The sequence below is a fragment of the Salmo salar genome, chromosome ssa18 (genome assembly GCF_905237065.1).
Source record: "Salmo salar chromosome ssa18, Ssal_v3.1, whole genome shotgun sequence".
Taxonomy (NCBI): domain Eukaryota; kingdom Metazoa; phylum Chordata; class Actinopteri; order Salmoniformes; family Salmonidae; genus Salmo; species Salmo salar.
Window position 1 is genome coordinate 73,459,756 of NC_059459.1, and position 26,086 is coordinate 73,485,841.

The window sequence follows — 26,086 nt, forward strand, 5'->3', positions numbered from 1 at the left end:
GAGGACAAGGGTTGTGGTGTTGAGTAATGAATATTTCCCTCCCAGACGACGTGTGAGTGTGCATGTATGTGTGTGTTGTGTGTGTGCGTGTTGCCAGGCAAATACAAACACAAAAATGTGTCACACTGTCACATGTGCTCCCTCTCCCGCCTCTAGGTCACCAGGCTGCTCGTTATGGCGCACACCTGTCACCATCGTTACGCGCACCTGCGCATCATCAGACTCACCTGGACTATATCACTTCCTTGATTACCTGCCCTGTATATGTCACTGCCTTTGGTTCCTTCCCCAGGCGTTATTATTTCTGTTCCTGTGTCATGTCTGTGCGTTGTTCGTGTTTCTTATTTTGTATTATGTTGTGTTTATTTATTAAAACACTCACTCCCTGAACTTGCTTCCCGACTCTCAGCACACATCGTTACACACACACCAGGATCTTTGCGGTTTTCAAACTTTGTTCAGATCCAGAGAATCCGATCCAGGGATGGATGAACTAAACCTATTTTCCCCCTCTTATAAGTATCTTCTTATAGAGCGACTATCCAAATAACATGTGACCTCTTTTTTTGCCAAGATGGTGTGTTTAGAAGAATGGATCTTTGGGGTTTGAAAGATTCTGACACATATATGGATTCCACCCTTTCTTAAAGGGGATACCTCACAATGAGGCATTTTATCTACTTCCCCAGACTCAGACGAACCCGTGGATGTTATTTTTTTGTCTCTGTATGCAGTTTGAAGAAAATTGCTAACTAGCGCTAGTGCAAAGACTGGAAGTCTATGAGTCTATGGGTAGCCACAGACCAAATCCTGAAGTATCCCTTTAAGAAGAGATGGATCATTTTAGAACTTTAGAAGTTATTTTTTTTTTACTAGAGCCCCTGCTTAAGAAAACAATATCAGGACATTTTGGGAGTTTAGTGTGTTCATAAGGATTTAATCAGATTTGAATTGGAATGGATGCTGATTGCCAAAAATGAAGCTCAACTGATAGGAATGAGAAAACATGAGTATATAAAAGGACTAACATTATTAAAATGTTATATGATCGTAATAACTGCTAATGTGATCACCTAGACTTCAAATCCGGGTCTCCAGTGAACCACAACAGTGTCAGCCAGCTGAGCTAAAACCTCGACATTAGCTTGGGGAGCTAACGCAAGTCTTCAGGTCTCAGGCAAGGGTACTACTCATCAATCAAGCATGGTTACTTAAGATGCGAATATAAAATTAACAAAGTATGTGCTTCACTGAAATTATAATCCATCAATGCAATCCATGTATTTGTATTAGTAAAAATCTTTATTTCATGTTTATTTTACAAACCCTTTATTCAGTCAGTATTTTACAAAATGTGCAAAAGATATATACAGCATTACGTGTGACATACAGTACAACTATATACACATTAGACAACCATAGAATCATTTGGCAATCAAAATAAAGTCAAATATCTTTCTGTATAGCACTTTGTGACATCTGCTGAGGTAAAAAGGGCTTTATAAATACATGTGATTGAAATCTTAATTCATGTAGTTATGTATAATCTAATTTATGTGGGGTTAGCTGGCATCATATCATGGTAAATCAGTTCCAATTATGAAATAAAATATAATGAATATAATCTCTTTCGGACTTCCCTTCATAGGCAGTTTCCCACAATTACCCCACTTTTACCATAGTAAATAAATCCTTTATTTCATTTATTTTATATTTTTTGGGGGGGTTGAAATTGAGGGCCATACAGATGTAGGATCTTAATTTGAGCCAGTTTGCTACAGCAGGAAAATAATTCTGCAGCAACAGGAAATGTGAATTATTATGTGGATTATAATGAACTTGTAGTGACTCTGAGGTGTGAATACTTATGTACATTAGACATATCTGTGTTTAATTTTAAATATATTTGCATTTTCAATAAAGTAACTAAAATATATACTTTAAGTAAACTGTTTTTGTATTTTTAATTTAACATGTTTATGTTTCTCACATAACATCATTTTAAAGTTATTTTTAAAGCATTAAGGTGTCTGTAGCTTCGCCGCGAACCAGGATGCGTGACAACGACTTCATTTTGGAGGTATGGCAACGCCAGACTAAGGTGTCTGTAGCCTCGCCGCGAACCAGGATGCGTGACAACGACTTCATTTCTATAGCTTCCAAAATGGAGGTACAGTGGCTTCAACTCTGCCCACCAGGGTGGATGCTCTAGAACCTTGTTCTCTCCATCACCGTAGACCATAGCTTCTTACACATCTAGAACACAGGAGAGATGACAGAGAGAGATGATGGAAAGGAATTAAGAGAGATGACAGAGAGAGATGATGGAATGGAATTAAGAGAGATGACAGAGAGGGATGATGGAATGGAATTAAGAGAGATGACAAAGAGAGATGATGGAATTAATAGGAAATGTGTGTGTGAGAGAGAGAGAGAGAGAGAGAGAGAGAGAGAGAGAGAGAGAGAGAGAGAGAGAGAGAGAGAGAGAGAGGATGGAATGAATAGGAAATGTGAGAGAGAGAGAGAGAGAGAGAGAGAGAGAGAGAGAGAGAGAGAGAGACCGAGAGAGAGAGACCGAGAGAGAGAGAGACCGAGAGAGAGAGAGACCGAGAGAGAGAGAGACCGAGAGAGAGAGAGACCGAGAGATGTTGGAATTAATAGGAAATGTGAGAGAGAGACAAAGCGAGAGAGAGACCGAGAGACAGACAGAGAAACAGAGCGAGAGAGACAGAGACGGGGAGAGAGAGACAGACACAGAGACAGGGAGAGAGAGAGAGACAGACAGAAAAACAGAGAGAGAGAGAGAGAGAGATGTTATATAATATCATAGTAGTCCAGCTGTTAAATCTTATCTAGCTGTACACTCACCTATGACTAATCACCACTAGTTTACATTAAAAACATGTGCAATCGTAGTGTGTGTGTGTGTGTGTGTGTGTGTGTGTGTGTGTGTGAATATACTTTGTGTCAAAAACATAAACCTCTGTGTTTTTATAAATACTGTATCTAGTCAGCAGCATTACTCAACCAGCTCTTCTCAGAAACTCCTCCGTTCATAACAATATAACAGTCTCTTTCCAGAAACGGTATTAAGACAGCTTAACACAGCTATAAACGTAAGGCTTTGCTTGTAATGTTTGTGGTTGTTGTGACGTATTAAGCCTGTCTGGTTTGTTAGTGTTTCATACTGAATAGACGGAAGGTGACTAGGAGTAGATTATGGCAGAAGTCAGACATTCTCTGTTACTGCCCTCCAACAGTTTGACTACCCTCAGGGGGTTATGAAAGCAGTTTGACTACATTTCAGGGGGTTATGATAACAGTTTGACTACATTTCAGGGGGGTTATGATAACAGTTTGACTACAATTCAGGGGGTTATGATAACAGTTTGACTACATTTCAGGGGGTTATGATAACAGTTTGACTACCCTCCAGGGGGTTATGATAACAGTTTGACTACACTCCGGGGGGTTATGATAACAGTTTGACTACCCTCCAGGGGGTTATGATAACAGTTTGACTACCCTCCAGGGGGTTATGATAACAGTGACTACCCTCCAGGGGGTTATGATAACAGTTTGACTACACTCAGGGGGGTTATGATAACAGTTTGACTACATTTCAGGGGGTTATGATAACAGTTTGACTACATTTCAGGGGGGTTATGATAACAGTTTGACTACCCTCCAGGGGGTTATGATAACAGTTTGACTACATTTCAGGGGGTTATGATAACAGTTTGACTACATTTCAGGGGGGTTATGATAACAGTTTGACTACCCTTCGGGGGGTTATGATAACCGTTTGACTACATTTCAGGGGGTTATGATAACAGTTTGACTATACTCAGGGGGTTATGATAACAGTTTGACTACATTTCAGGGGGGTTATGATAACAGTTTGACTACCCTCCAGGGGGTTATGATAACAGTTTGACTACCCTCCAGGGGGTTATGATAACAGTTTGACTACACTCAGGGGGGTTATGATAACAGTTTGACTATACTCAGGGGGGTTATGATAACAGTTTGGCTACCCTCCAGGGGTTATGATAACAGTTTGACTACCCTCCAGGGGGTTATGATAAGTTTGACTACACTCAGGGGGGTTATGATAACAGTTTGACTACATTTCAGGGGGGTTATGATAACAGTTTGACTACATTTCAGGGGGGTTATGATAACAGTTTGATTACAATTCAGGGGGTTATGATAACAGTTTGACTACATTTCAGGGGGTTATGATAACAGTTTGACTATACTCAGGGGGTTATGATAACAGTTTGGCTACCCTCCAGGGGTTATGATAACAGTTTGACTACCCTCCAGGGGGTTATGATAAGTTTGACTACACTCAGGGGGGTTATGATAACAGTTTGACTACATTTCAGGGGGGTTATGATAACAGTTTGACTACATTTCAGGGGGGTTATGATAACAGTTTGACTACACTCCAGGGGGTTATGATAACAGTTTGACTACCCTCCAGGGGGTTATGATAACAGTTTGGCTACCCTCCAGGGGGTTATGATAACAGTTTGACTACCCTCCAGGGGGTTATGATAACAGTTTGACTACATTTCAGGGGGTTATGATAACAGTTTGACTACAATTCAGAGGGTTATGATAACAGTTTGACTACATTTCAGGGGGTTATGATAACAGTTTGACTATACTCAGGGGGTTATGATAACAGTTTGGCTACCCTCCAGGGGTTATGATAACAGTTTGACTACCCTCCAGGGGGTTATGATAAGTTTGACTACACTCAGGGGGGTTATGATAACAGTTTGACTACATTTCAGGGGGGTTATGATAACAGTTTGACTACACTCCAGGGGGTTATGATAACAGTTTGACTACCCTCCAGGGGGTTATGATAACAGTTTGACTACATTTCAGGAGGTTATGATAACAGTTTGACTACACTCTGGGGGGTTATGATAACAGTTTGACTACATTTCAGGGGGTTATGATAACAGTTTGACTACATTTCAGGGGGGTTATGATAACAGTTTGACTACATTTCAGGGGGGTTATGATAACAGTGACTACACTCAGGGGGTTGTCATAACAGTTTGACTACATTTCAGGGGGTTATGATAACAGTTTGACTACATTTCAGGGGGGTTATGATAACAGTTTGACTACATTTCAGGGGGTTATGATAACAGTTTGACTACCCTCCAGGGGGTTATGATAACAGTTTGACTACCCTCCAGGGGGTTATGATAACAGTTTGACTACATTTCAGGGGGTTATGATAACAGTTTGACTACATTCCGGGGGGTTATGATAACAGTTTGACTACCCTCCAGGGGGTTATGATAACAGTGACTACACTCAGGGGGTTATGTTAACAGTTTGACTACCCTCCAGGGGGTTATGATAACAGTTTGACTACATTTCAGGGGGTTATGATAACAGTTTGACTACATTTCAGGGGGGTTATGATAACAGTTTGACTACAATTCAGAGGGTTATGATAACAGTTTGACTACATTTCAGGGGGTTATGATAACAGTTTGACTATACTCAGGGGGTTATGATAACAGTTTGACTACGTTTCAGGGGGTTATGATAACAGTTTGACTACAATTCAGAGGGTTATGATAACAGTTTGACTACACTCTGGGGGGTTATGATAACAGTTTGACTACATTTCAGGGGGGTTATGATAACAGTTTGACTACACTCCAGGGTGTTATGATAACAGTTTGACTACCCTCCAGGGGGTTATGATAACAGTTTGACTACCCTCCAGGGGGTTATGATAACAGTTTGACTACATTTCAGGAGGTTATGATAACAGTTTGACTACACTCTGGGGGGTTATGATAACAGTTTGACTACTTTTCAGGGGGTTATGATAACAGTTTGACTACAATTCAGGGGGTTATGATAACAGTTTGACTACATTTCAGGGGGGTTATGATAACAGTGACTACACTCAGGGGGTTATCATAACAGTTTGACTACATTTCAGGGGGTTATGATAACAGTTTGACTACCCTCTAGGCGGTTATGATAACAGTTTGACTACCCTCCAGGCGGGTTATGATAACAGTTTGACTACCCTCCAGGGGGTTATGATAACAGTTTGACTACAATTCAGAGGGTTATGATAACAGTTTGACTACATTTCAGGGGGTTATGATAACAGTTTGACTACCCTCCAGGGGGTTATGATAACAGTTTGACTACCCTCCAGGGGGTTATGATAACAGTTTGACTACCATCCAGGGGGTTATGATAACAGTTTGACTACAATTCAGAGGGTTATGATAACAGTTTGACTACATTTCAGGGGGTTATGATAACAGTTTGACTATACTGAGGGGGTTATGATAACAGTTTGGCTACCCTCCGGGGGTTATGATAACAGTTTGACTACACTCAGGGGGGTTATGATAACAGTTTGACTACATTTCAGGGGGTTATAATAACAGTTTGACTACCCTTCGGGGGGTTATGATAACAGTTTGACTACCCTCCAGGGGGTTATGATAACAGTTTGACTACATTTCAGCAGGTTATGATAACAGTTTGACTACATTTCAGGGGGTTTTTGATAACAGTTTGACTACAATTCAGGGGGTTATGATAACAGTTTGAATACATTTCAGGGGGGTTATGATAACAGTGACTACACTAAGGGGTTTATCATAACAGTTTGACTACATTTCAGGGGGTTATGATAACAGTTTGACTACATTTCAGGGGGGTTATGATAACAGTTTGACTACATTTCATGGGGTTATGATAACAGTTTGACTACCCTTCGGGGGGTTATGATAACAGTTTGACTACATTTCAGGGGGTTATGATAACAGTTTGACTACATTTCAGGGGGGTTATGATAACAGTGACTACATTCAGGGGGTTATGATAACAGTTTGACTACAATTCAGGGGGTTATGATAACAGTTTGACTACATTTCAGGGGGGTTATGATAACAGTGACTACACTCAGGGGGTTATCATAACAGTTTGACTACATTTCAGGGGGTTATGATAACAGTTTGACTACCCTCCAGGTGGGTTATGATAACAGTGACTACATTCAGGGGGTTATGATAACAGTTTGACTACATTTCAGGGGGTTATGATAACAGTTTGACTACATTTCAGGGGGTTATGATAACAGTTTGACTACATTTCAGGGGGTTATAATAACAGTTTGACTACCCTTCGGGGGGTTATGATAACAGTTTGACTACACTCCGGGGGGTTATGATAACAGTTTGACTACACTCCAGGGGGTTATGATAACAGTTTGACTACATTTCCGGGGGGTTATGATAACAGTTTGACTACATTTCAGGGGGGTTATGATAACAGTGACTACCTTCCAGGGGGGTTATCATAACAGTTTGACTACCCTCCAGGGGGTTATGATAACAGTTTGACTACACTCAGGGGGGTTATGATAACAGTTTGACTACATTTCAGGGGGGGTTATGATAACAGTTTGACTACATTTCAGGGGGTTATGATAACAGTTTGACTACCCTCCAGGGGGTTATGATAACAGTGACTATCCTCCAGGGGGTTATGATAACAGTGACTACCCTCCAGGGGGTTATGATAACAGTGACTACCCTCCAGGGGGTTATGATAACAGTGACTACCCTCCAGGGGGTTATGATAACAGTGACTACCCTCCAGGGGGTTATGATAACAGTGACTACCCTCCAGGGGGTTATGATAACAGTTTGACTACACTCAGTGGGGTTATGATAACAGTTTAGCTACCCTCCGGGGGTTATGATAACAGTTTGACTACATTTCAGGGGGTTATGATAACAGTTTGACTACATTTCAGGGGGTTATGATAACAGTTTGACTATACTCAGGGGGTTATGATAACAGTTTGGCTACCCTCTGGGGGTTATGATAACAGTATGACTACACTCAGGGGGGTTATGATAACAGTTTGACTACCCTCCAGGGGGTTATGATAACAGTTTGACTACCCTCCAGGGGGTTATGATAACAGTTTGACTACATTTCAGGAGGTTATGATAACAGTTTGACTACACTCTGGGGGGTTATGATAACAGTTTGACTACATTTCAGGGGGTTATGATAACAGTTTGACTACATTTCAGGGGGTTATGATAACAGTTTGACTACATTTCAGGGGGGTTTTGATAACAGTTTGACTACAATTCAGGGGGTTATGATAACAGTTTGAATACATTTCAGGGGGTTATGATAACAGTGACTACACTCAGGGGGTTATCATAACAGTTTGACTACATTTCAGGGGGTTATGATAACAGTTTGACTACATTTCAGGGGGGTTATGATAACAGTGACTACATTCAGGGGGTTATGATAACCCCCTGAATTGTAGTCAAACTGTTATGATAACAGTTTGACTACCCTCCAGGGGGTTATGATAACAGTTTGACTACCCTCCAGGGGGTTATGATAACAGTTTGACTACATTTCAGGAGGTTATGATAACAGTTTGACTACACTCTGGGGGGTTATGATAACAGTGACTACATTCAGGGAGTTATGATAACAGTTTGACTACAATTCAGGGGGTTATGATAACAGTTTGACTACATTTCAGGGGGGTTATGATAACAGTGACTACATTCAGGGGGTTATCATAACAGTTTGACTACATTTCAGGGGGTTATGATAACAGTTTGACTACATTTCAGGGGGGTTATGATAACAGTGACTACATTCAGGGAGTTATGATAACAGTTTGACTACAATTCAGGGGGTTATGATAACAGTTTGACTACATTTCAGGGGGGTTATGATAACAGTGACTACACTCAGGGGGTTATCATAACAGTTTGACTACATTCAGGGGGTTATGATAACAGTTTGACTACATTTCAGGGGGTTATGATAACAGTTTGACTACATTTCAGGGGGTTATGATAACAGTTTGACTACATTTCAGGGGGGTTATGATAACAGTGACTACATTCAGGGGGTTATGATAACAGTTTGACTACAATTCAGGGGGTTATGATAACAGTTTGACTACATTTCAGGGGGGTTATGATAACAGTGACTACACTCAGGGGGTTATCATAACAGTTTTACTACATTTCAGGGGGTTATGATAACAGTTTGACTACATTTCAGGGGGGTTATGATAACAGTTTGACTACAATTCAGGGGGGTTAGAATAACAGTGACTACACTCAGGGGTTATCATAACAGTTTGACTACATTTCAGGGGGTTATGATAACAGTTTGACTACCCTCCAGGTGGGTTATGTTAACAGTTTGACTACCCTCCAGGGGGTTATGATAACAGTGACTACATTCAGGGGGTTATCATAACAGTTTGACTACATTTCAGGGGGTTATGATAACAGTTTGACTACATTTCAGGGGGTTATGATAACAGTTTGACTACATTTCAGGGGGTTATAATAACAGTTTGACTACCCTTCGGGGGGTTATGATAATAGTTTGACTACACTCCGGGGGGTTATGATAACAGTTTGACTACATTTCCGGGGGGTTATGATAACAGTTTGACTACATTTCCGGGGGGTTATGATAACAGTTTGACTACATTTCAGGGGGGTTATGATAACAGTTTGACTACATTTCAGGGGGTTATGATAACAGTTTGACTACCCTCCAGGCGGGTTATGATAACAGTTTGACTACCCTCCAGGGGGTTATGATAACAGTGACTACACTCAGGGGGTTATCATAACAGTTTGACTACCCTTCAGGGGGTTACGATAACAGTTTGACTACCCTCCAGGGGGTTACGATAAATGTTTGACTACCCTCCAGGGGGTTACGATAACAGTTTGACTACCCTCCAGGGGGTTACGATAACAGTTTGACTACCCTCCAGGGGGTTACGATAACAGTTTGACTACCCTCCAGGGGGTTACGATAACAGTTTGACTACATTTCAGGGGGTTATGATAACAGTGACTACCTTCCAGGGGGGTTATGATAACAGTTTGACTACCCTCCAGGGGGTTATGATAACAGTTTGACTACACTCAGGGGGGTTATGATAACAGTTTGACTACATTTCAGGGGGTTATGATAACAGTTTGACTACCCTCCAGGGGGTTATGATAACAGTTTGACTACATTTCAGGGGGGTTATGATAACAGTTTGACTACCCTCCAGGGGGTTATGATAACAGTTTGACTACATTTCAGGGGGTTATGATAACAGTTTGACTACATTTCAGGGGGGTTATGATAACAGTTTGACTACAATTCAGGGGGTTATGATAACAGTTTGACTACATTTCAGGGGGGTTATGATAACAGTGACTACACTCAGGGGGTTATCATAACAGTTTGACTACATTTCAGGGGGTTATGATAACAGTTTGACTACATTTCAGGGGGGTTATGATAACAGTTTGACTACAATTCAGGGGGTTATGATAACAGTTTGACTACATTTCAGGGGGGTTATGATAACAGTGACTACACTCAGGGGGTTATCATAACAGTTTGACTACATTTCAGGGGGTTATGATAACAGTTTGACTACAATTCAGGGGGGTTATGATAACAGTGACTACACTCAGGGGGTTATCATAACAGTTTGACTACATGTCAGGGGGTTATGATAACAGTTTGACTACCCTCTAGGCGGTTATGATAACAGTTTGACTACCCTCCAGGCGGGTTATGATAACAGTTTGACTACCCTCCAGGGGGTTATGATAACAGTGACTACACTCAAGGGGTTATGATAACAGTTTGACTACATTTCAGGGGGGGTTATGATAACAGTTTGACTACAATTCAGGGGGTTATGATAACAGTTTGACTACATTTCAGGGGGGTTATGATAACAGTGACTACACTCAGGGGGTTATGATAACAGTTTGACTACATTTCAGGGGGTTATGATAACAGTTTGACTACATTTCAGGGGGGTTATGATAACAGTTTGACTACAATTCAGGGGGGTTATGATAACAGTGACTACACTCAGGGGGTTATCATAACAGTTTGACTACATTTCAGGGGGTTATGATAACAGTTTGACTACCCTCTAGGCGGTTATGATAACAGTTTGACTACCCTCCAGGGGGTTATGATAACAGTGACTACACTCAGGGGGTTATCATAACAGTTTGACTACATTTCAGGGGGTTACGATAACAGTTTGACTACACTTCAGGGGGTTACGATAACAGTTTGACTACACTCCAGGGGGTTACGATAACAGTTTGACTACCCTCCAGGGGGCTACGATAACAGTGACTACCCTCCAGGGGGTTACGATAACAGTTTGACTACCCTCCAGAGGGTTACGATAACAGTTTGACTACCCTCCAGGGGGTTACGATAACAGTTTGACTACCCTCCAGGGGGTTACGATAACAGTTTGACTACATTTCAGGGGGTTATGATAACAGTTTGACTACATTTCAGGGGGGTTATGATAACAGTTTGACTACAATTCAGGGGGGTTATGATAACAGTGACTACACTCAGGGGGTTATGATAACAGTTTGACTACATTTCAGGGGGTTATGATAACAGTTTGACTACATTTCAGGGGGGTTATGATAACAGTTTGACTACAATTCAGGGGGGTTATGATAACAGTGACTACACTCAGGGGGTTATCATAACAGTTTGACTACATTTCAGGGGGTTATGATAACAGTTTGACTACCCTCTAGGCGGTTATGATAACAGTTTGACTACCCTCCAGGGGGTTATGATAACAGTTTGACTACCCTCCAGGGGGTTACGATAACAGTTTGACTACCCTCCAGGGGGTTACGATAACAGTTTGACTACATTTCAGGGGGTTATGATAACAGTGACTACCTTCCAGGGGGGTTATGATAACAGTTTGACTACCCTCCAGGGGGTTATGATAACAGTTTGACTACACTCAGGGGGGTTATGATAACAGTTTGACTACATTTCAGGGGGTTATGATAACAGTTTGACTACCCTCCAGGGGGTTATGATAACAGTTTGACTACATTTCAGGGGGGTTATGATAACAGTTTGACTACCCTCCAGGGGGTTATGATAACAGTTTGACTACATTTCAGGGGGTTATGATAACAGTTTGACTACACTCCAGGGGGTTATGATAACAGTGACTACACTCCAGGGGGTTATGATAACAGTGACTACACTCCAGGGGGTTATGATAACAGTTTGACTACACTCAGGAGGGTTATGATAACGTTTGACTACACTCAGGGGGGTTATGATAACAGTTTGACTACATTTCAGGGGTTTATGATAACAGTTTGACTACACTCAGGGGGTTATGATAACAGTGACTACCTTCCAGGGGGGTTATGATAACAGTTTGACTACACTCAGGGGGGTTATGATAACAGTTTGACTACACTCAGGGGGGTTATGATAACAGTGACTACCCTCCAGGGGGTTATGATAACAGTGACTACCCTCCAGGGGGTTATGATAACAGTGACTACCCTCCAGGGGTTATGATAACAGTGACTACCCTCCAGGGGGGTTATGATAACAGTTTGACTACACTCAGGGGGTTATGATAACAGTTTGACTACATTTCAGGGGGTTATGATAACAGTTTGACTACATTTCAGGGGGGTTATGATAACAGTTTGACTACAATTCAGGGGTTATGATAACAGTTTGACTACAATTCAGGGGTTTTGATAACAGTTTGACTACCCTCCAGGGGGTTATGATAACAGTCTGACTACATTTCAGGGGGTTATGATAACAGTTTGACTACACTCCGGGGGTTATGATAACAGTTTGACTACCCTCCAGGGGGTTATGATAACAGTGACTACACTCAGGGGGTTATGATAACAGTTTGACTACATTTCAGGGGGTTATGATAACAGTTTGACTACATTTCAGGGGGTTATGATAACAGTTTGACTACAATTCAGGGGGTTATGATAACAGTTTGACTACAATTCAGGGGGTTATGATAACAGTTTGACTACCCTCTAGGCGGTTATGATAACAGTTTGACTACCCTCCAGGCGGGTTATGATAACAGTTTGACTACCCTCCAGGGGGTTATGATAACAGTGACTACACTCAGGGGTTATCATAACAGTTTGACTACATTTCAGGGGGTTACGATAACAGTTTGACTACACTCCAGGGGGTTACGATAACAGTTTGACTACCCTCCAGGGGGTTACGATAACAGTTTGACTACCCTCCAGGGGGTTACGATAACAGTTTGACTACCCTCCAAGGGGTTACGATAACAGTTTGACTACATTTTAGGGGTTATGATAACAGTGACTACCTTCCAGGGGGGTTATGATAACAGTTTGACTACCCTCCAGGGGGTTATGATAACAGTTTGACTACACTCAGGGGGGTTATGATAACAGTTTGACTACATTTCAGGGGGTTATGATAACAGTTTGACTACATTTCAGGGGGTTATGATAACAGTTTGACTACCCTCCAGGGGGTTATGATAACAGTTTGACTACATTTCAGGGGGTTATGATAACAGTTTGACTACATTTCAGGGGGGTTATGATAACAGTTTGACTACATTTCAGGGGGGTTATGATAACAGTTTGACTACCCTCCAGGGGGTTATGATAACAGTTTGACTACCCTCCAGGGGGTTATGATAACAGTTTGACTACCCTCCAGGGGGTTATGATAACAGTTTGACTACCCTCCAGGGGGTTATGATAACAGTTTGACTACCCTCCAGGGGGTTATGATAACAGTGACTACCCTCCAGGGGGTTATGATAACAGTTTGACTACCCTCTAGGCGGTTATGATAACAGTTTGACTACCCTCCAGGGGGTTATGATAACAGTGACTACACTCAGGGGGTTATCATAACAGTTTGACTACCCTCCAGGGGGTTACGATAAGTTTGACTACCCTCCAGGGGGTTACGATAACAGTTTGACTACCCTCCAAGGGGTTACGATAACAGTTTGACTACATTTCAGGGGGTTATGATAACAGTGACTACCTTCCAGGGGGGTTATGATAACAGTGACTACCTTCCAGGGGGTTATGATAACAGTTTGACTACCCTCCAGGGGGTTATGATAACAGTTTGACTACCCTCCAGGGGGTTATGATAACAGTTTGACTACACTCAGGGGGGTTATGATAACAGTTTGACTACATTTCAGGGGGTTATGATAACAGTTTGACTACATTTCAGGGGGTTATGATAACAGTTTGACTACATTTCAGGGGGTTATGATAACAGTTTGACTACATTTCAGGGGGTTATGATAACAGTTTGACTACAATTCGGGGGTTATGATAACAGTTTGACTACCCTCCAGGGGGTTATGATAACAGTTTGACTACATTTCAGGGGGTTATGATAACAGTTTGACTACACTCCGGGGGTTATGATAACAGTTTGACTACCCTCCAGGGGGTTATGATAACAGTTTGACTACAGTTCAGGGGGTTATGATAACAGTTTGACTACACTCCGGGGGGTTATGACAACAGTTTGACTACCCTCCAGGGGGTTATGATAACAGTTTGACTACACTCAGGGGGGTTATGATAACAGTTTGACTACATTTCAGGGGGGTTATGATAACAGTTTGACTACATTTCAGGGGGGTTAAGATAACAGTTTGACTACACTCAAGGGGTTATAATAACAGTTTGACTACCCTCCAGGGGGTTATGATAACAGTTTGACTACCCTCCAGGGGGTTATGATAACAGTTTGACTACCCTCCAGGGGGTTATGATAACAGTTTGACTACCCTCCAGGGGGTTATGATAACAGTGACTACCCTCCAGGGGGTTATGATAACAGTGACTACCCTCCAGGGGGTTATGATAACAGTGACTACCCTCCAGGGGGTTATGATAACAGTGACTACCCTCCAGGGGGTTATGATAACAGTGACTACCCTCCAGGGGGTTATGATAACAGTGACTACCCTCCAGGGGGTTATGATAACAGTTTGACTACATTTCAGGGGGTTATGATAACAGTTTGACTACATTTCAGGGGGGTTATGATAACAGTTTGACTACATTTCAGGGGGGTTATGATAACAGTTTGACTACAATTCAGGGGGTTATGATAACAGTTTGACTACATTTCAGGGGGTTATGATAACAGTTTGACTACCCTCCAGGGGGTTATGATAACAGTTTGACTACATTTCGGGGGGTTATGATAACAGTTTGACTACACTCCGGGGGGTTATGATAACAGTTTGACTACCCTCCAGGGGGTTATGATAACAGTGACTACACTCAGGGGTTATGATAACAGTTTGACTACATTTCAGGGGGTTATGATAACAGTTTGACTACAATTCAGGGGGTTATGATAACAGTTTGACTACAATTCAGGGGTTATGATAACAGTTTGACTACAATTCAGGGGGTTATGATAACAGTTTGACTACAATTCAGGGGGTTACGATAACAGTTTGACTACCCTCCAGGGGGTTACGATAACAGTTTGATTACCCTCCAGGGGTTACGATAACAGTTTGACTACCCTCCAGGGGGTTACGATAACAGTTTGACTACCCTCCAGGGGGTTACGATAACAGTTTGACTACCCTCCAGGGGTTATGATAACAGTTTGACTACATTTCAGGGGGGTTATGATAACAGTTTGACTACCCTCCAGGGGTTATGATAACAGTTTGACTACATTTCAGGGGGTTATGATAACAGTTTGACTACACTCCAGGGGGTTATGATAACAGTGACTACACTCCAGGGGGTTATGATAACAGTGACTACACTCCAGGGGGTTATGATAACAGTTTGACTACACTCAGGAGGGTTATGATAACGTTTGACTACACTCAGGGGGGTTATGATAACAGTTTGACTACATTTCAGGGGTTTATGATAACAGTTTGACTACACTCAGGGGGGTTATGATAACAGTGACTACCTTCCAGAGGGGTTATGATAACAGTTTGACTACACTCAGGGGGGTTATGATAACAGTTTGACTACACTCAGGGGGGTTATGATAACAGTGACTACCCTCCAGGGGTTATGATAACAGTGACTACCCTCCAGGGGGTTATGATAAAAGTGACTACCCTCCAGGGGGTTATGATAACAGTGACTACCCTCCAGGGGGTTATGATAACAGTTTGACTACACTCAGGGGGGTTATGATAACAGTTTGACTACATTTCAGGGGGTTATGATAACAGTTTGACTACATTTCAGGGGGTTATGATAACAGTTTGACTACAATTCAGGGGTTATGATAACAGTTTGACTACAATTCAGGGGGTTATGATAACAGTTTGACTACCCTCCAGGGGGTTATGATAACAGTCTGACTACATTTCAGGGGGTTATGATAACAGTTTGACTACACTCCGGGGGGTTATGATAACAGTTTGACTACCCTCCAGGGGGTTATGATAACAGTGACTACACTCAGGGGGTTATGATAACAGTTTGACTACATTTCAGGGGGTTATGATAACAGTTTGACTACATTTCAGGGGGGTTATGATAACAGTTTGACTACAATTCAGGGGGTTATGATAACAGTTTGACTACAATTCAGGGGGTTATGATAACAGTTTGACTACCCTCTAGGCGGTTATGATAACAGTTTGACTACCCTCCAGGCGGGTTATGATAACAGTTTGACTACCCTCCAGGGGGTTATGATAACAGTGACTACACTCAGGGGGTTATCATAACAGTTTGACTACATTTCAGGGGGTTACGATAACAGTTTGACTACACTCCAGGGGGTTACGATAACAGTTTGACTACCCTCCAGGGGGTTACGATAACAGTTTGACTACCCTCCAGGGGGTTACGATAACAGTTTGACTACCCTCCAGGGGGTTACGATAACAGTTTGACTACCCTCCAAGGGGTTACGATAACAGTTTGACTACATTTTAGGGGGTTATGATAACAGTGACTACCTTCCAGGGGGGTTATGATAACAGTTTGACTACCCTCCAGGGGGTTATGATAACAGTTTGACTACACTCAGGGGGGTTATGATAACAGTTTGACTACATTTCAGGGGGTTATGATAACAGTTTGACTACCCTCCAGGGGGTTATGATAACAGTTTGACTACATTTCAGGGGGTTATGATAACAGTTTGACTACCCTCCAGGGGGTTATGATAACAGTTTGACTACATTTCAGGGGGTTATGATAACAGTTTGACTACATTTCAGGGGGGTTATGATAACAGTTTGACTACACTCAAGGGGTTATGATAACAGTTTGACTACCCTCCAGGGGGTTATGATAACAGTTTGACTACCCTCCAGGGGGTTATGATAACAGTTTGACTACCCTCCAGGGGGTTATGATAACAGTTTGACTACCCTCCAGGGGGTTATGATAACAGTGACTACCCTCCAGGGGGTTATGATAACAGTGACTACCCTCCAGGGGGTTATGATAACAGTTTGACTACCCTCTAGGCGGTTATGATAACAGTTTGACTACCCTCCAGGGGGTTATGATAACAGTGACTACACTCAGGGGGTTATCATAACAGTTTGACTACCCTCCAGGGGGTTACGATAAGTTTGACTACCCTCCAGGGGTTACGATAACAGTTTGACTACCCTCCAAGGGGTTACGATAACAGTTTGACTACATTTCAGGGGTTATGATAACAGTGACTACCTTCCAGGGGGTTATGATAACAGTGACTACCTTCCAGGGGGTTATGATAACAGTTTGACTACCCTCCAGGGGGTTACGATAACAGTTTGACTACCCTCCAGGGGGTTATGATAACAGTTTGACTACACTCAGGGGGTTATGATAACAGTTTGACTACATTTCAGGGGTTATGATAACAGTTTGACTACATTTCAGGGGGTTATGATAACAGTTTGACTACATTTCAGGGGGTTATGATAACAGTTTGACTACATTTCAGGGGGGTTATGATAACAGTTTGACTACAATTCGGGGGTTATGATAACAGTTTGACTACCCTCCAGGGGGTTATGATAACAGTTTGACTACATTTAAGGGGGTTATGATAACAGTTTGACTACACTCCGGGGGTTATGATAACAGTTTGACTACCCTCCAGGGGGTTATGATAACAGTTTGACTACATTTCAGGGGGTTATGATAACAGTTTGACTACACTCCGGGGGGTTATGACAACAGTTTGACTACCCTCCAGGGGGTTATGATAACAGTTTGACTACACTCAGGGGGGTTATGATAACAGTTTGACTACATTTCAGGGGGTTATGATAACAGTTTGACTACATTTCAGGGGGTTAAGATAACAGTTTGACTACACTCAAGGGGTTATAATAACAGTTTGACTACCCTCCAGGGGGTTATGATAACAGTTTGACTACCCTCCAGGGGTTATGATAACAGTTTGACTACCCTCCAGGGGGTTATGATAACAGTTTGACTACCCTCCAGGGGGTTATGATAACAGTGACTACCCTCCAGGGGGTTATGATAACAGTGACTACCCTCCAGGGGGTTATGATAACAGTGACTACCCTCCAGGGGGTTATGATAACAGTGACTACCCTCCAGGGGGTTATGATAACAATGACTACCCTCCAGGGGGTTATGATAACAGTGACTACCCTCCAGGGGGTTATGATAACAGTTTGACTACATTTCAGGGGGTTATGATAACAGTTTGACTACATTTCAGGGGGTTATGATAACAGTTTGACTACATTTCAGGGGGGTTATGATAACAGTTTGACTACAATTCAGGGGTTATGATAACAGTTTGACTACATTTCAGGGGTTATGATAACAGTTTGACTACCCTCCAGGGGGTTATGATAACAGTTTGACTACATTTCGGGGGGTTATGATAACAGTTTGACTACACTCCGGGGGGTTATGATAACAGTTTGACTACCCTCCAGGGGGTTATGATAACAGTGACTACACTCAGGGGGTTATGATAACAGTTTGACTACATTTCAGGGGGTTATGATAACAGTTTGACTACATTTCAGGGGGGTTATGATAACAGTTTGACTACAATTCAGGGGGTTATGATAACAGTTTGACTACAATTCAGGGGGTTATGATAACAGTTTGACTACCCTCTAGGCGGTTATGATAACAGTTTGACTACCCTCCAGGCGGGTTATGATAACAGTTTGACTACCCTCCAGGGGGTTATGATAACAGTGACTACACTCAGGGGTTATCATAACAGTTTGACTACATTTCAGGGGGTTACGATAACAGTTTGACTACACTCCAGGGGTTACGATAACAGTTTGACTACCCTCCAGGGGGTTACGATAACAGTTTGACTACCCTCCAGGGGGTTACGATAACAGTTTGACTACCCTCCAGGGGGTTACGATAACAGTTTGACTACCCTCCAAGGGGTTACGATAACAGTTTGACTACATTTTAGGGGTTATGATAACAGTGACTACCTTCCAGGGGGGTTATGATAACAGTTTGACTACCCTCCAGGGGGTTATGATAACAGTTTGACTACACTCAGGGGGGTTATGATAACAGTTTGACTACATTTCAGGGGGTTATGATAACAGTTTGACTACCCTCCAGGGGGTTATGATAACAGTTTGACTACATTTCAGGGGGTTATGATAACAGTTTGACTACCCTCCAGGGGGTTATGATAACAGTTTGACTACATTTCAGGGGGTTATGATAACAGTTTGACTACATTTCAGGGGGGTTATGATAACAGTTTGACTACACTCAAGGGGTTATGATAACAGTTTGACTACCCTCCAGGGGGTTATGATAACAGTTTGACTACCCTCCAGGGGGTTATGATAACAGTTTGACTACCCTCCAGGGGGTTATGATAACAGTTTGACTACCCTCCAGGGGGTTATGATAACAGTGACTACCCTCCAGGGGGTTATGATAACAGTGACTACCCTCCAGGGGGTTATGATAACAGTTTGACTACCCTCTAGGCGGTTATGATAACAGTTTGACTACCCTCCAGGGGGTTATGATAACAGTGACTACACTCAGGGGGTTATCATAACAGTTTGACTACCCTCCAGGGGGTTACGATAAGTTTGACTACCCTCCAGGGGGTTACGATAACAGTTTGACTACCCTCCAAGGGGTTACGATAACAGTTTGACTACATTTCAGGGGGTTATGATAACAGTGACTACCTTCCAGGGGGGTTATGATAACAGTGACTACCTTCCAGGGGGGTTATGATAACAGTTTGACTACCCTCCAGGGGGTTACGATAACAGTTTGACTACCCTCCAGGGGGTTATGATAACAGTTTGACTACACTCAGGGGGTTATGATAACAGTTTGACTACATTTCAGGGGGTTATGATAACAGTTTGACTACATTTCAGGGGGGTTATGATAACAGTTTGACTACATTTCAGGGGGTTATGATAACAGTTTGACTACATTTCAGGGGGGTTATGATAACAGTTTGACTACAATTCGGGGGGTTATGATAACAGTTTGACTACCCTCCAGGGGGTTATGATAACAGTTTGACTACATTTAAGGGGGTTATGATAACAGTTTGACTACACTCCGGGGGGTTATGATAACAGTTTGACTACCCTCCAGGGGGTTATGATAACAGTTTGACTACATTTCAGGGGGTTATGATAACAGTTTGACTACACTCCGGGGGGTTATGACAACAGTTTGACTACCCTCCAGGGGGTTATGATAACAGTTTGACTACACTCAGGGGGGTTATGATAACAGTTTGACTACATTTCAGGGGGGTTATGATAACAGTTTGACTACATTTCAGGGGGGTTAAGATAACAGTTTGACTACACTCAAGGGGTTATAATAACAGTTTGACTACCCTCCAGGGGGTTATGATAACAGTTTGACTACCCTCCAGGGGGTTATGATAACAGTTTGACTACCCTCCAGGGGTTATGATAACAGTTTGACTACCCTCCAGGGGGTTATGATAACAGTGACTACCCTCCAGGGGGTTATGATAACAGTGACTACCCTCCAGGGGGTTATGATAACAGTGACTACCCTCCAGGGGGTTATGATAACAGTGACTACCCTCCAGGGGGTTATGATAACAATGACTACCCTCCAGGGGGTTATGATAACAGTGACTACCCTCCAGGGGGTTATGATAACAGTTTGACTACATTTCAGGGGGTTATGATAACAGTTTGACTACATTTCAGGGGGGTTATGATAACAGTTTGACTACATTTCAGGGGGGTTATGATAACAGTTTGACTACAATTCAGGGGGTTATGATAACAGTTTGACTACATTTCAGGGGGTTATGATAACAGTTTGACTACCCTCCAGGGGGTTATGATAACAGTTTGACTACATTTCGGGGGTTATGATAACAGTTTGACTACACTCCGGGGGTTATGATAACAGTTTGACTACCCTCCAGGGGGTTATGATAACAGTGACTACACTCAGGGGGTTATGATAACAGTTTGACTACATTTCAGGGGGTTATGATAACAGTTTGACTACAATTCAGGGGGTTATGATAACAGTTTGACTACAATTCAGGGGGTTATGATAACAGTTTGACTACAATTCAGGGGTTACGATAACAGTTTGACTACCCTCCAGGGGGTTACGATAACAGTTTGACTACCCTCCAGGGGGTTACGATAACAGTTTGACTACCCTCCAGGGGGTTACGATAACAGTTTGACTACCCTCCAGGGGGTTACGATAACAGTTTGACTACCCTCCAGGGGGTTACGATAACAGTTTGACTACCCTCCAGGGGGTTATGATAACAGTTTGACTACACTCAGGGGGGTTATGATAACAGTTTGACTACCCTCCAGGGGGTTATGATAACAGTTTGACTACATTTCAGGGGGTTATGATAACAGTTTGACTACATTTCAGGAGGTTATGATAACAGTTTGACTACACTCTGGGGGGTTATGATAACAGTTTGACTACATTTCAGGGGGTTATGATAACAGTTTGACTACATTTCAGGGGGGTTATGATAACAGTTTGACTACAATTCAGGGGGTTATGATAACAGTTTGACTACATTTCAGGGGGGTTATGATAACAGTGACTCACTCAGGGGGTTATCATAACAGTTTGACTACATTTCAGGGGGTTATGATAACAGTTTGACTACACTCAAGGGGTTATGATAACAGTTTGACTACATTTCAGGGGGTTATGATAACAGTGACTACACTCAGGGGTTATCATAACAGTTTGACTACATTTCAGGGGGTTATGATAACAGTTTGACTACAATTCAGGGGGGTTATGATAACAGTGACTACACTCAGGGGGTTATCATAACAGTTTGACTACATTTCAGGGGGTTATGATAACAGTTTGACTACCCTCTAGGCGGTTATGATAACAGTTTGACTACCCTCCAGGCGGGTTATGATAACAGCTTGACTACCCTCCAGGGGGTTATGATAACAGTGACTACACTCAGGGGGTTATCATAACAGTTTGACTACATTTCAGGGGGTTACGATAACAGTTTGACTACACTTCAGGGGGTTACGATAACAGTTTGACTACCCTCCAGGGGGTTACGATAACAGTTTGACTACCCTCCAGGGGGTTACGATAACAGTTTGACTACCCTCCAGGGGGTTACGATAACAGTTTGACTACCCTCCAGGGGGTTACGATAACAGTTTGACTACATTTCAGGGGGTTATGATAACAGTGACTACCTTCCAGGGGGGTTATGATAACAGTTTGACTACCCTCCAGGGGGTTATGATAACAGTTTGACTACACTCAGGGGGGTTATGATAACAGTTTGACTACATTTCAGGGGGGTTATGATAACAGTTTGACTACCCTCCAGGGGGTTATGATAACAGTTTGACTACATTTCAGGGGGGTTATGATAACAGTTTGACTACCCTCCAGGGGGTTATGATAACAGTTTGACTACATTTCAGGGGGTTATGATAACAGTTTGACTACATTTCAAGGGGGTTATGATAAGTTTGACTACAATTCAGGGGGTTATGATAACAGTTCGACTACATTTCAGGGGGTTATGATAAAAGTTTGACTACAGTCAGGGGGTTATGATAACAGTTTGACTACCCTTCAGGGGGTTATGATAACAGTTTGACTACCCTTCAGGGGGTTATGATAACAGTGACTACCTTCCAGGGGGGTTATGATAACAGTTTGACTACCCTCCAGGGGGTTATGATAACAGTTTGACTACCCTCCAGGGGGTTATGATAACAGTTTGACTACATTTCAGGGGGGTTATGATAACAGTTTGACTACCCTCCAGGGGGTTATGATAACAGTTTGACTACATTTCAGGGGGTTATGATAACAGTTTGACTACACTCCAGGGGGTTATGATAACAGTGACTACACTCCAGGGGGTTATGATAACAGTGACTACACTCCAGGGGGTTATGATAACAGTTTGACTACACTCAGGAGGGTTATGATAACGTTTGACTACACTCAGGGGGGTTATGATAACAGTTTGACTACATTTCAGGGGTTTATGATAACAGTTTGACTACACTCAGGGGGGTTATGATAACAGTGACTACCTTCCAGGGGGGTTATGATAACAGTTTGACTACACTCAGGGGGGTTATGATAACAGTTTGACTACACTCAGGGGGGTTATGATAACAGTGACTACCCTCCAGGGGGTTATGATAACAGTGACTACCCTCCAGGGGGTTATGATAACAGTGACTACCCTCCAGGGGGTTATGATAACAGTGACTACCCTCCAGGGGGTTATGATAACAGTTTGACTACACTCAGGGGGTTATGATAACAGTTTGACTACATTTCAGGGGGTTATGATAACAGTTTGACTACATTTCAGGGGGTTATGATAACAGTTTGACTACAATTCAGGGGGTTATGATAACAGTTTGACTACAATTCAGGGGGTTATGATAACAGTTTGACTACCCTCCAGGGGGTTATGATAACAGTCTGACTACATTTCAGGGGGTTATGATAACAGTTTGACTACACTCCGGGGGGTTATGATAACAGTTTGACTACCCTCCAGGGGGTTATGATAACAGTGACTACACTCAGGGGGTTATGATAACAGTTTGACTACATTTCAGGGGGTTATGATAACAGTTTGACTACATTTCAGGGGGGTTATGATAACAGTTTGACTACAATTCAGGGGGTTATGATAACAGTTTGACTACCCTCCAGGGGGTTATGATAACAGTTTGACTACATTTCAGGGGGTTATGATAACAGTTTGACTACATTTCAGGGGGGTTATGATAACAGTTTGACTACATTTCAGGGGGTTATGATAACAGTTTGACTACCCTCCAGGGGGTTATGATAACAGTTTGACTACCCTCCAGGGGGTTATGATAACAGTTTGACTACCCTCCAGGGGGTTATGATAACAGTTTGACTACCCTCCAGGGGTTATGATAACAGTTTGACTACCCTCCAGGGGGTTATGATAACAGTGACTACCCTCCAGGGGGTTATGATAACAGTTTGACTACCCTCTAGGCGGTTATGATAACAGTTTGACTACCCTCCAGGGGGTTATGATAACAGTGACTACACTCAGGGGGTTATCATAACAGTTTGACTACCCTCCAGGGGGTTACGATAAGTTTGACTACCCTCCAGGGGGTTACGATAACAGTTTGACTACCCTCCAAGGGGTTACGATAACAGTTTGACTACATTTCAGGGGGTTATGATAACAGTGACTACCTTCCAGGGGGTTATGATAACAGTGACTACCTTCCAGGGGGTTATGATAACAGTTTGACTACCCTCCAGGGGGTTATGATAACAGTTTGACTACCCTCCAGGGGGTTATGATAACAGTTTGACTACACTCAGGGGGTTATGATAACAGTTTGACTACATTTCAGGGGTTATGATAACAGTTTGACTACATTTCAGGGGGTTATGATAACAGTTTGACTACATTTCAGGGGGTTATGATAACAGTTTGACTACATTTCAGGGGGTTATGATAACAGTTTGACTACAATTCGGGGGTTATGATAACAGTTTGACTACCCTCCAGGGGGTTATGATAACAGTTTGACTACATTTCAGGGGGTTATGATAACAGTTTGACTACACTCCGGGGGGTTATGATAACAGTTTGACTACCCTCCAGGGGGTTATGATAACAGTTTGACTACATTTCAGGGGGTTATGATAACAGTTTGACTACACTCCGGGGGGTTATGACAACAGTTTGACTACCCTCCAGGGGGTTATGATAACAGTTTGACTACACTCAGGGGGGGTTATGATAACAGTTTGACTACATTTCAGGGGGGTTATGATAACAGTTTGACTACATTTCAGGGGGGTTAAGATAACAGTTTGACTACACTCAAGGGGTTATAATAACAGTTTGACTACCCTCCAGGGGGTTATGATAACAGTTTGACTACCCTCCAGGGGGTTATGATAACAGTTTGACTACCCTCCAGGGGGTTATGATAACAGTTTGACTACCCTCCAGGGGGTTATGATAACAGTGACTACCCTCCAGGGGGTTATGATAACAGTGACTACCCTCCAGGGGGTTATGATAACAGTGACTACCCTCCAGGGGGTTATGATAACAGTGACTACCCTCCAGGGGGTTATGATAACAGTGACTACCCTCCAGGGGGTTATGATAACAGTGACTACCCTCCAGGGGGTTATGATAACAGTTTGACTACATTTCAGGGGGTTATGATAACAGTTTGACTACATTTCAGGGGGGTTATGATAACAGTTTGACTACATTTCAGGGGGGTTATGATAACAGTTTGACTACAATTCAGGGGGTTATGATAACAGTTTGACTACATTTCAGGGGGTTATGATAACAGTTTGACTACCCTCCAGGGGGTTATGATAACAGTTTGACTACATTTCGGGGGGTTATGATAACAGTTTGACTACACTCCGGGGGGTTATGATAACAGTTTGACTACCCTCCAGGGGGTTATGATAACAGTGACTACACTCAGGGGGTTATGATAACAGTTTGACTACATTTCAGGGGGTTATGATAACAGTTTGACTACAATTCAGGGGGTTATGATAACAGTTTGACTACAATTCAGGGGGTTATGATAACAGTTTGACTACAATTCAGGGGGTTATGATAACAGTTTGACTACAAT

At 42.5% G+C, this 26,086-nt stretch overlaps 1 long non-coding RNA gene across 9 annotated transcripts in view; it reads right to left on the bottom strand.

Moving 5' to 3' along the window:
- Nucleotides 1-1,279: 1,279 nt before the first annotated feature.
- Nucleotides 1,280-26,086, bottom strand: part of LOC106577907 (uncharacterized) — a 60,379-nt gene continuing 35,572 nt past the window's right edge. For all 9 annotated transcript variants that reach the window (XR_006760518.1, XR_006760522.1, XR_006760519.1 and 6 more), the window contains one exon: nucleotides 1,280-2,256. This is a non-coding gene — a long non-coding RNA (uncharacterized lncRNA). The remainder of the gene's footprint in view (nucleotides 2,257-26,086) is intronic.